At 39.2% G+C, this 13,224-nt stretch overlaps 1 protein-coding gene across 8 annotated transcripts in view; it reads left to right on the top strand.

The window, feature by feature from the left end:
• Nucleotides 1-13,224, top strand: part of CADPS2 (calcium dependent secretion activator 2) — a 534,192-nt gene that overhangs the window by 426,061 nt on the left and 94,907 nt on the right. The window lies entirely within an intron of this gene.

The raw sequence follows: 13,224 nt of genomic DNA, 5'->3' as shown, positions 1-13,224 counted from the left end.
GTGTGGTCAACACAAGAAATGAGACTCAGGCTATTAAGTTTTAAAGTAATTGAAATGGTTGTGAAAACCCTCCCTTTCCCAGATCCCTAAGCCTGGTTGGTTTTGGAGGTGAGTTCTACCATATTTTTAAGGAAAAAATCCTATCCAAAATAAGTTCAATGAAGTGGAAAATGAATGAATGCTGTCCAGTCCATTTCATGAGGCAAATACAATCTTAATTTCCAAACCTGGTAAAGGCAGTAGAACAAAAGAACGTTATTACAGGCCCATTTCATTGTGAGCCTATATATGCAAAACCCCTAAGTGTAAGCCTACAGAATCCAACAGTTAATTGGGAAAATAATCAACGGGGTTTATCCCAGAAATATAAAAGGAGTTCAACATTAGGAAACAAACTAAAAGCAAGAATCCTACCTCAAGAGACGTAAAAAAAAAAAGAAAAGTATGTGGAAAATTATACTGTGAGCATCTTGGAATTTCTTAGCTTTATAAAACCCATATGGAAAAAAACCTACACCAAATATTTTACATAATGAAGGAAGTTAGAGGCATTCCCACTAGGGTTTGTGATGGTTACTTCCAGTATTGTCACAACACTGGGAGTCTTGGACAGCATGAAAGAAATGAAAAAAGTAAATCCAAAGAATGGAAAGAGGAGATAAAACCATCATTGCAGATGAAATGACCATCTGCCTAGAAAATCCAACAGGATCTACATAGAACCTTTTATATTAAGTGTTCAGCCAGGTTGCCAGCTATAAAATCAACCTAAAATCCATAGCCTCTCTCTACACCAGTAGTTCTCGAATAATTTAGTCTCACAAACTTAGTACACTCTAAAAATCAGATCCCAAAAAGCTTTTGTTCAGATAGGTTGTTTACCAGTATTTACCATACTAGAAGAAAAACATAGAGAAATTCATAAAATATTACTCTTTACAAAGAGCAATAGCAAACCCATTACCTGTCAACATAAATAGCTTTATAAAAAATTTTTTGCACACCTCTTTAATGGCTGTCTTCAGAGAAGACAGCTGGATTCTCATAGGCACTTCACACTGAGTCTATTACAATATGTTATTTTGGTTGATACATGTTTTTTAAAAATCGACATATACTGATCTGCAGTGGGAAAAGGGGAAAGTATTTTAATAGACTTTTTAGATAATTGTGGGTTTCTGTGTTATTATACTAAAGCTTGGCAAGTGATAATTTCTTATGGGTTAATTGCAATGTCGAATCTGAAAGCCTATCAATGAACTTTTCATGCTATTAAATCCAGTTGGTTCATCATGTACTTTGAATACATTTTTCACCATGCATGATTTTTTAACACCATGTACTAATCATTTGGTCCACTGAGTTAAGATACTCTTAGTGTTAACAAGTATAATAAAGTCACCCTTGTTAATATCACCTGTCTCATCAGAAAAGTCTCAAAGTCTTGGAAAGCTGTCAAGTGCATGACAGATACAGGTTTACTAAAATTCTAATTTTCCTTGAAAGCTTTAATTTTATAATTAGCAACAAATACTATTTAAGTGACAGGTTTACTTAATTTTTCAGAAAACGTCTACCAAATATCCCCAAGTCTGAATAACCATATTTTTGTCCATCGGTAGGCTTTTCAACTAAAAAATGGTTCTCTGAAAATAAAACCATTCAGCCTAGACTGAAACAAGCACACACTTTTACTTTAGACAATCATTACGCTTCAGTATGCAGATGTGCCTAATGCCAAGTTCTCATTTTGTCACAGACGATATTTAAAAATGTATACTCAGGGGAGAGATTCAATAAAGTGGGTGGTTTTTTTACTGTTTTATCAAGGACTTTTGTACGTAAAACTGGCTTTTTTCTTGCATGCACGGGGGTAAAGAACCCAGTGATTATAATTTAGCACCACAGCCTTGATTCATGTTAAGGTAACAACAGTTTTACCTGCCACTGCTTTTGTACCATCACTGTGAAGATCAACTAAGTCAAAAAGTCAAGAACATTTCAGTATTATTATGAAAATACTTTTGCACTCACAGATCCCTGAAAGGTCCTGGGGATCTGCGGTGGTCTGCAAACCACAGTCAGAGAACCACTGCCTAGAAACCACTAACCACCATCAGTTAACTGCCTAGAAAATATTAACCAAAAGTATCTTTTACAGTAACCACCAAACATCCAGGAATTAACTTTGCCAAAAACATGCAAAACTTCCTAGGCCTCTAAAGAAAATTTTGAAACTCAGAGGTCATAAAGAGAGATCTAAATAGATGTAAGATAGTCCTTGCCCTTAAGAGAGAGGACTTGACAGTATGATATTTAAACTCTCCCCCCAAATGTATAAATTAATTGCAGTGTCTGTTGGAATGCCAGAGGTTTTTTTTTTTTTTAAGAACGTGATAAATTGAAAATATAAGTGGAAGAATAAAGGATACTGAATAAGTCAACTTAAGAAAATAAAACGCATGGAGACTTGCCTTGGCCGACACTAAGATTACAAAACTATCACCAAAGCCTGTGAAGAAGAATCTACAGGCTCACATACCGATGGGAGCCTGCTGTGCTTCATCCATAATAAAATGGACCATAAACCAGTGGGGAAAGGATGGACTGTTTCGAAGATGATGCTAGAAAGAAGGGCTTACTAAATGGACAAAAAATAAACTGAATCCCTCTCTGGTGGAAGCATGGCCTCCAGAGAGATCAGAAACCTCAATGTAATGAAGAAAATGTCTACTGCTATGGATTTAGTGTTTCTCTTTATTTTTTTGAAAGTTTGAGAGCGAACGAGTCGGGAGAGGAAGAGAGAATCGCAAGCAGGCCCCAAGCTATCAGCTCAAAGCCCAGCGTGGGGCTTGATCTCACAACCACGAGATCATAACCTAAACCAAAACCAAAAGTCAGACGCTTAACTGACTGAGCCACCCAGGCTCCCTGGTATTTCTCTTTATTGTAACTATCCCCAACTAATGTTTTTACCTTTTTGCTTCTTGGTAATTTCTCAAGCTTGTCTGGTATCTATTTGAGATATGTAGCAAAATTGTTTTTAACTTTCTGATAAAACCTAGCATGTTCCAGTGTAGTTACTTCATTTTCTACATAGAATTGTCAGCTAACCATCTATCCTTGAGAAAAATACTTGACCACTCTGAAGTGATGCCGTGAAAGCTTCCATGAATCCTACGGATTCCCAGTACAAGAGAGAAAAGATTCAGAAGATAATATAAGGGAGCTACACAAAATAATGCATCAAGAGTACTTAATTGAATACATCCCAGATTGCCCATGAGCTGGAAAAACATTATATTCCCCCCAAACCTTCTCTTTGATGAATATTTGCCTTCTGTAGAAATTCTTAACAAGAACATAAGCACCTCCTGAGAAAAACCAAGCATTTATGTAATGTCTCCTTCAGTGTGCCCCTTACCGGGAATTATTCCCTCAGCCATGATCTCTAACACTCTGAACAGCTCTTGCTAAAGTCTTCTCTCCTTCCTCTGAAGATGCATGGAAATCTCATTACAAGTGTTCAACACCTGTTCCCTAAAAGGTCTCAAAAAGGATGTCAGTTTACTCAGCTCACTTGACAATGTGTCATGTTTTATTTTTTTTTTTTTACTTTCATATGGAATGTGGTGCACAGATAAATGCAGCCTTGGAATAGCAAGTTTTCTTATGAGCCATTTGGTAGAATTTATCATTCTCTAAATCCATAGTTTGAAACCCACTGATTGGTGACCTTTTCATTTATTTACTAACGTGTGTCAACAGGTAAACCAAGTGACATATAGCCCTGTGGCTCCTGCAGCACCTTGTTAATCTGAGTAGTTTAGATGTATTAAAAAGTCTTTTCCAGTTGGACAAAACCAGAGTAATGCAAACTGACAGATTTCACCTCTTGATAGCTCAATAGAGTTTGTAAGTACTCAGAGCCTGGACAGGTGGATAGTTTTAGAAATCAGAGGTTATTACCTATCGGCCCTAACTAAGTGCCCATATAGCTTCAAGAGCTAAATTAAAAGGCCTAATGAGTGTCTGTAATGCCAGATCCTTTTTTATTTCAAAAGGATAAACCTGTAAAAATACCCCAGAGGCATTTTGTTTACACACATTTTCACAGTGGCTGGCAGACCCAGGATGTTAAAATTGTAGAAACATTCAAGATATCACCAAGCCCAACCCACCTCTCTACACCTGGTCTTTACACTTGTCCAAGTAGGAGACATTCTCCAAATCTAAGCATCAGATATCACCACTAACGCATTAGTTGGCTGCCCTACCCCATCTTGTTTACATCTCAAAGGAGACAGAGATACATACAGACATCAAGATCTTTGACTCATTTCTTAGTACCCAAGGCTACAAATCTTTTCAAAATAGATCTTTCATACTGTTCTCTTTCCTTCTTCAGCTTGCCTCCCACTGGCCAGCCTCTGCAGTCCTGACTTTTCACCCTCCTCATTGCCCGTCATCACCACTACCTCCGGGATCCTGCTTTGCCTGACTGTTCACGGGCAGACCTTCTCCTTGAGAATGAGAGTTTAAGGGGCAGGAGGAGGATGGGAGAGTGGAGGTGTGATGGTACTTCTTTGATGCGTGAATATAACAAATGACCAAGAAAACGCTATTTTAAGTAAATGTAATTAGAAGACAAGAACTAGGCATGAAATTTAAGATGCTATAACCCTTAATTATGTGATAATTTAGTACTGGCCTGGCAGTTACTATAACTGAGATCAATTTCTGAATCTGAATTCTATTGAGAGGATAAGGAGCAATAAAACCAAGGAGACCATTTATCAGTTTCAGCTGCTGAATATATATCAGTGTGTGTGAGATATATGTATGATAGATGTATAGGCTATATAACGGGATAGATATAAAGACCAGTCTTTAGGAAAACCCCTGTTACACAGTTAGGCAGAATTCTCCATGGAAAAATTTTATGCTGTCATTAAAATCCTGCAACATATTTCTAACCAGAGCTAAACAGAGTTAAATAAATAAACAATGCAGAAAGTTTTTTTTTTTTCTCTGTCAAGCCTTCATAGTCCTCACAGCCAGCAATCCTATGAAGATATTTTTTTTTCCCTGGGAGATCCTGGATCTTCCTTCTTCACAAACTTGAAAGCCAGGGTCACAATAGTTAAAAAAACTTTATTTTTTTTTTTTTAACTTTTTAAGTGTTTGTTTTTGAGAGAGAGAGCATGAACGGGGGAGGGACAGAGAGAGAGGGAGACACAGAATCTGAAGCAGGCTCCAGGTTCTGAGCTGTCAGCACAGAGACCAATGCGGGGCTCAAGCTCACCAACCATGAGATCATGACCTGAGCCGAAGTCAGATGCTCAACTGACTGAGCCACCCAGGCGCCCCTAAAAGGACAACTTTAATAAAATCAAGCCAAGGTGTCTGTGTTTCTCCACTCATACAAATCACATAACTATAAAAGCCTGTGACAATTTAAGCCTACTAATGTTTCTCTGATTCCATCACCATCACCCCTTATTTTAAGATCTTAAGAGGAGACTATGTTGCCATATTCCTCTTGAAGAAAGTCTCACAAAACATCACTGATGTCTACCTCACATATGTATCTTTTTATGGCCCATTACCCCTGAATCTCCACTTGTTCTTGGCTTCTGCATTTGTTCGGTTTGGGTCCATTCTGGCTGCTATGGGCCTATACTCCAGTGGCCAATCTCCTTTGATCCAGAGTTGACCATTTGCTTAAAAATGAATTTACTGAGGGGAGAGATAATCCAGGTAAAGTAGTTAATGTGACTGTCACAACAGAACAATTACTCCAAAGTGCTGTATCATTAGCATGGTTAATTCCAGAGGTATTAACTGGAACTGTTGCTTTAAATGGCAGGGTTATTAAGTAAGTTAATACCAAAGGGATTCTTGGAATTAGCAGGCCACAGACCTATTGTTTTCAAACATCCATGGTATTAGTACTCTCAGGGATTTTAAACAGCTGTAGGGAGTCCATAACATTCCAAATCTTTTCATTCACACAGAATTGTTCAAATATGTACAGCATCCTACTGAATAACATTACAGAAAAGTAAGATGTGTTCAGATTCTACAGAAAAAGTCACCTTTTTTTTCCCTAAAATGAAATTTATACAAAGATGTAGCTTGATTTCAGGTAAACGAAATAATCTGAAGTCCCTACGGGTCACCGTGGTATATGTTTGTTTTTCATAAACACTGGTAGTTCTCAAAGTGCATTCCCCAAAGCGGCATCATTGGCAACTCCTAGGAACTTGTAGGAAATGCAGATTCTTGGGTCCCAAACAAGATCTACGGCATCTGAAATTCAGAGGGTGATGCCAGGGAATCCGTGTTTAACAAGCTCTCCGGGAGGTTCTGGTGCATGCCGAAGCTGAGAACCACAGATCTATACGGAAGCTATTCCAGTCATCGATTGCAGCGATGGATGTATTCCAGCACTCTCAAAACTGTACTAACATTTAGGTTGCCATCAGACAATCCAGGAAGGGATCCATGTTAATGCTCTTCTCTTGCATTAGCTGAGAGTACTAAGTCTTGGGGAGTCAGATACTGGGCAAGGTTGAGTCAGGTTGGCCCTGAAGAGTTGGGGAAGTAGAGTTTAGTTTTAGAAACTGCTTCTCCCCTAGATTCTGAGGCAGTCTTCTTAGCATGTTCTACCCTGTTTCCTCTACGTGGCTAACTCAGGAGTTCCCCCCGGAGTCATCTAGTCAGGAGTTCTGAAAGTGGCAGACAGGTTTCAAGAGGGAGTTTTGCCTAATAAGAAAGAATTTGCTCTCTTACCCACCTTTCCCTCTCAGGATGAGAAATCCCATGAGCATGGAGATCTGGCTGGGATTAGGACTCAAAGAAGCCTGGTCGTGTTAGGCTCTGGCACTCTCCCTCACCACAGGTTGCTGTGCTAGAGGCAGAGGATGGGTCAGAAGACCTCAATAAATTTTAGACTTCCCAATTGAGTCATCAGTCTGGATCATGCAAAGTGGGAGAACGTTAACACCAATAAGAGTTAAGGTTACAATTAGGACAGACTGGAGTCAGCAGACATTCCTTGAGCCAAGGGAACTACAAATCAGAACTACTATGATATACTACCTCACACCTGTCAGAATGGCTAAAATTAACAACTCAGGCAACAGCAGATGTTGGCAAGGATGCAAAGAGGAACCCTCTTGCCCTGTTGGTGGGAATGCAAACTGGTGCAGCCACTCTGGAAAACAGTATGGAAGTTCCTCAAAAAATTAAAAATCGGATTACCCTACGACCCAGCAGTTGCAACTATGATGTATTTATCCAAAGGACGCAGGAGTGCTGTTTCAAAGGGGCACGTGCACCCCAGTGTCAACAATAACCGAAGTATGGAAAGAGCCCAAATGTTGATAGACTGATGAATGCCTAAAGAAGATGTGGTATGTATATACAATGGAATATTACTCAGTGATCAAAAGTGATGAGATCTTGCCATTTGCAACAACATGGATGGAACTAGAGTATATTCTAAGCAAAATAAGTCAGAGGAAGACAAATATATGATTTCACTCATATGAGGAATTTAAGATACAAAACAGATGAACATAAAGGGAGGGAAGCAAAAATAATATAAAAACAAGGAGACAAACCATAAGAGACTCCTAAATACAGAGAACAAACAGGGTTGCTGGAGGAGGTGTTGGGGGGGGGGGATGGGCTAAATGGCCGATGGGCATTAAGGAGGACATTTGTTGGGATGAGCACTGTTATATATAAGTGTTATATATAAGTGATGAATCCCTAAATTCCATTTCTGAAATCGTGATTACACTATATGTAAAGCAGTTAGACTGCTGCTGACTTTCTCTGATCTAAAGTTTCTGACGTCACAGACTCACTAAAAGAAGCTTTTCTTTCTGAAGATCTCCTTATGTCACCTATGAGCAACTTAAAGCCTTCCTATTGACGTATCTTTGATCATATTTCTTGCAAGATAATAATGCTTTTCTTGCATGTTGAGTCCATTTAATTCCCTCTGTATCAGAGCTTTATAGCAGAACTTCCTCATATTGACCAAAAACCTATGGTATAGAGCTATCCTCAATACCATATAATCTGCCAAGAGAGAAGGACACATAACTTCTTTGAAGCCTGAAATATTACCTTGTTCATCATCATATCCCCTTAGTTGTTAGTAGACTACCTTCCAGGCAATAAATGTTGACTCAAATTCAGGATCACAAAATCTGGGGATGTTGAGGAACCAGGCAAGAAATCTTAGTCCGTATATAGGAATTACTTTTTGATGTACTCTAGCTGGTTATCATGACCTAGATGCAAGGGAGAGAAGTATTATGGTAGCATTATTGCCATGGTCCCTTTATCCAACACCATCTTTATTGTTTGGTTGCAAGTATAGATACAAGTCTGTTAAGACTTAAGGTCAAATACCTTACAAATTTCTCCATATCCTATATGGGGGGAAGGGGGGACTGAAATGATCTTACTGGTCTTCTCCCCCAGGTTCCCTTGCAACCTTCACTCTGAGCATCACTGTGTGTCCAACACTAAGGATTTTGACAGGAAACGGCTAGAAGGGAGGCAGCTGGGGAGAATATGCTAAGAGTATGCAATAGGGAACAGAATTAAAGCCTAAAGCCTACTAAAGCAAAATAGTCAAGCTGTCTTCTCTACCTCCTTACCTTGTTTCTGCTGAGATATTTTCTTAAATGTACAGAGCTATAATTAAAAGGAATTGCTTTGACCAGTCAGGGAGTGTTAACTAGAAAATTAAAAGTGGTGCAAAATGAAGAAAGCTTGTCCCCAAGAGCAGTGCATTGAAAAGTCATCAAGCAACCTTGCTACTTTGGGCATATTGGTTTCAAATGACACTATTTGAAATGTATTACAACAATCATCAGCTTGGTGTGAAGCTTGAAGAATATAGAGACCTATGTAATGCTGTGAAGATGTTACAGAAAGTGAACATTTCGAGGAGGAATTCTCAAATATTCAGTGTTCAGGTTTGTAATGGAGCCATTGATAACCTTGCTATCTAATAGAGTTCTGACTACAGACATGCATTAAACTTCTTGGCTGTAGTCAAATGAGTGACAGCCAGAGATGGTATACGCAGTGTACTTGATAAAAATGCTATTTATTTAAAGTATTAGAGTGGCCATTATGTTCAAGTACAAAGTTCTGCTCTTCTCAGTAAATTTAGTCTGGGAAAAATAAAATGTTTTAGACTAGTTTTAAGTTTCAGAAGGACACAGGGTACTCTCCAAGTTTTTACTTAAGATAGTGTCAAATGTAAAAGCTGGTTTTGACATAGTCACCTGTAAACAGAAACAAGTTTTCAGGTTCTTTCTGTGATTATTTTCCATTATTGCATACTTGTGGCTAAGGATATGGTGACTTAATAAACTCTTCAAACCTGCAGCCATTTCAGAAGCTATTATTGAACGTATAGTCAGTCGAGTGTGTGTGTGATTCCTATTCAAAGAATTGAAAATTAAAAAGGATTCAGTCCTTGTGTTATTGCCGCTTACCTGACATCAGAGGTAAGATTTTAATCCATTCTCAGCCGGTATCCTGTATGACCTTGGACACCTTCTTTAACCCCTCCAAGGACTCTCTTAATATGGAAATGGGGGCCATTATTTTCTAACTTGCAGAATGGTTGTAAGGATTCAGTAAATAATGTAATAAAGAAGGTAGGAAAGTAAGTTCTTTTGTGATAATAAATTTTGTTGCTTTTCTATTATGAAAAACACATGATATAAACATAGAAATATGTTTAACACAATCCAATGTAGAGAAAGCCCAACATTTATGTTTATAGGAAGCATAGAATTTCTTAGCTAGAAGGAATTGTAGAGATTATAGGATTTGGTGACTCTTAGCATTTGTTTAGTTTATGAACCACTTTGAGAACCTGAAAGGTATGAGCCTTCTCTCCCCGCAATGCCTTCATACCCAAAAATTAGCAAATAATTTTAAGGCTGTGCCCTAAAACCTGTTCCTAATCTCTAAATCCCTTGGGTTAAGAATCCTCAACTTAATTCAATACCTTCAATCTAAAGATGGAAAAATTAAGGAATATAAGTGATATGCTCTTGAGAATTAAAAATTATTTTGATAACCCTTTTACAAATATGTCTTTCTCTAATTTAAGAGTGCAGCATTCATCGGATTTTTGAGCATTATTCTCAAACTGCAGCCACATTTCATTGGTGGACTTGCCGATTCTGTCACCCTTGGCATGTTAGTGACAGGAGCAATTTGCAGTCGTACACAAAGTTAAGTGATTTGGGTATTTACTTTTAACACAGTTTTTCCCAAAAAGGTATATTCTTGCATCGTCAATAAACTTTCATTAGTTATCTGTGATGGTCCAAAGCCTATTCAAAATATTGAGGGTACAAGATAATGAGATCTAGTTTCTGACTTGGATCTGGGCATAGACTCATAAGCCCCTAAGAGGGGAGCTCGGAGGGAGGAGCAACTCATTCAGCCCTAGAACTTTAAGAAGGTCCCACATTTAAAGCAACATTAAAGTTGTATCTTCAATGATGAGTAGGGGCTTTCTAGGCAGAGAATCCAGATGTCTTAACTCCCTGTGTGGGCAGATTTTACATGGCTTAATTGTCTTTTTAGTTTAGAATCATTAACTGATACATATATGGTAGTCCTAAAATATATAGGATGCCCCATTGGAGACCCATTCCCTGGTTTTACAACCATGCATCCTCATTCCCTGAGCCACACAGTCTCCAAACCTCAGGGTCATTCTCCTCTCTGGCCTGCAATTTCTAGTAACTTTCAAGGGCTTGCAAATTTGTTCTTCAAAGCATCCCTGCACCCTCCTCTTACCATCTTCCCATAGTTCTCCATATTGCTAGACCTGACCCTTGGAATCCTGGACACACAGCCTCACCAATCCTTCCTTTTTCTGCACAACCACAAATACATTTTCCTAAAATCAATTTAATCTGAAGCCTTGCAAAGCAACGCTTGCTGTGTTGTACGTAGGATCTAGTTATCCAGTGTACTTATGATCTTAAAGCCTGCCACAGTCCGAGCCCAAACTCATCACCTATTATTCTCCTGCATGTTTGCACTCCAGCCAGGCAGGGGCAAAGCAGAAGTGGTAAGAGCCCACATTAAGTTCAGTTCTCCCCTTTTCCACTTGCTAGCTGTTGCACTTCATCCTTCCAGGCTTGTTTCCTTATCTGTAAGTTAGATGAATAAATAACCAAACAAAGCTGTTAGGGAAATTAGTGTGGTGATGCATGGAAAGTGCCTGGCGCTATATGCCTGACACATAATTGACTCAATAAATGGTAACATTTGTAATCATTATCTTCCTCTGAAATGCACCTCTCTGTCATAGAGACATTTCTAGAAACCTGTCCTCTACCTACCAGGTCATTTGTTACTCCTTTAGGACGTGCTTCAGGTTCTGCTTACCTTCCTGCTGATTCCTCCCTCCAAACCCACCTGTTCTCGGCTGCTCTCACGTCTACATTACTGCTGTGTTTGCTCTGCGTTGTTTTCAAACTTTTCTTAAGGAGCTTGTCTTTCTCATCAGACTCTAGTAGCTAGAGCTGCCCCCAAATAGAGGAGATGATTGTGCAAAGCCATGATCTCCTTGACTTCACCCTCTTGAGGATTTTGAAGCGATCGTGAAACAGGTGGAAGATTGGATAGTTGATGTCTAAGGATCCTTTTCAGTAGTGATTTTGCAGTCTGAGTTGTTACAGATCAGGGACATGGCTTACACCCCCTCCTCCTCACAGCTTAAGAACATGTAGGGACACTCAATTATGTGGTGTTTGGCAGACTGGCTTTCCGCTCTTGACCCCTGTCACAGACAAGCGGTGGCTTTCCATCCTGCAGGGAAGTTTAGGAGAATGAGTGCAGGGTTGGGGGATGGAAACCCCCACATCTATCACACTGTGACCTATAGTACGCTTATAATAAATGTTTAATGAGCAAGCACCAGCCATAAGCAGTGTTTCACTGCCTCATTGTACAGCCCTTGGAAATAAGAGCAATTGGAAGAGTGTCTTTCAAGTTTAAGGTGAAAGTTTTAGGAAGAAGTTGAAGGAAAATATCCATTGCCAAAAATCAGAACTCCTTAGGTTCCGCAGAAAAAGCCATTTCTCGGGGCGCCTGGGTGGCTCAGGCAGTTAAGTGTAAGACTCTTGATTTTGGCTCGGGTCTTAGTCTCCCAGTTTGTGGGATAGAGCCCCACATCAGGCTCTATGCTGACAGTGCAGAGCCTGCTTGGGATTCTCTCTCACCTTGCTCCCTGCCCCTCCCCTGCTCCTTGTGCGCTCGTGTGCTCACCCTCTCTCTCTTTCAAAATAAACATTTTAAAAAGAAAAAGCCCTTTTCCTGAAAATTTTATTTCCCTTCTTTACAACCTCCTTACTGGGACAAAGAGTCCATGAACGTAAGACAGTGTTTATCTTCAGTGTGCTTGTTCGAAACTCTGTTCTTCACATTCAGTTTGAAACGGTTTCATTATACGAGGCACTTCTGATTTCTGCCAGTTGGTTGTATCTCTAAAATCAACTGCTTTTCCTTCTCTGTTGCTGAATTTCAGGTAGCTGTACTTAATCTTATTGTGGCCTTGCCTTTTTATACCAGTTTCCCTAATGCTGAAAGAACCTTCAGCTTCAAAGAACTCCTCCCCACCCCTCTCCAGTTGGAGGAGGACAGGGGGTGGCGTAATGGCAGACATGGAAGGATGGGGCGGGGGAGGGGGAGGAATCAGTTAATCGCAGGTTGTCCAAGTTGTTTTAGGTGGCTTTATATTTCTTGAATTTAAGATCAACGTAAAGTATAAACATTTCAGGCTGAGAATTTAAATGGTAACAAAAAACCATGGTTTTTGCTAATGTCAGGAATGACTCATCTGGTGAGAAGGGTATTGTATTGATAATACAATACAGAGAGAAGGAAAAGACTGTAGTATCTTCTCTCTTTGTGTTCCTGACCTTGAGGAGAATAGTAACTTGTTTGTTGCAGAAGTTGAGCATCTAATATGCTGATGCACCTGTTCTTATATATTAAATGGCAAAGCACTTGCAGTTCTGTGATTGCTTTGTGAGGGAAATATTTTCTACAATCTGGTGAACTGTTTTTGTTTTTTTTTTTTTTAAGAATGTATTTATTTGTATTTTTTGCATCTCTTATTTCTCAAAAATATGCTTTCTATTCTATTTCAACACCCTG

This window comes from Panthera leo, chromosome A2, assembly GCF_018350215.1.
Source record: "Panthera leo isolate Ple1 chromosome A2, P.leo_Ple1_pat1.1, whole genome shotgun sequence".
Taxonomy (NCBI): Eukaryota; Metazoa; Chordata; class Mammalia; order Carnivora; family Felidae; genus Panthera; species Panthera leo.
Note: the sequence above shows the minus strand (reverse complement) of the source record. Positions and strands in the feature narration are given on the sequence as shown.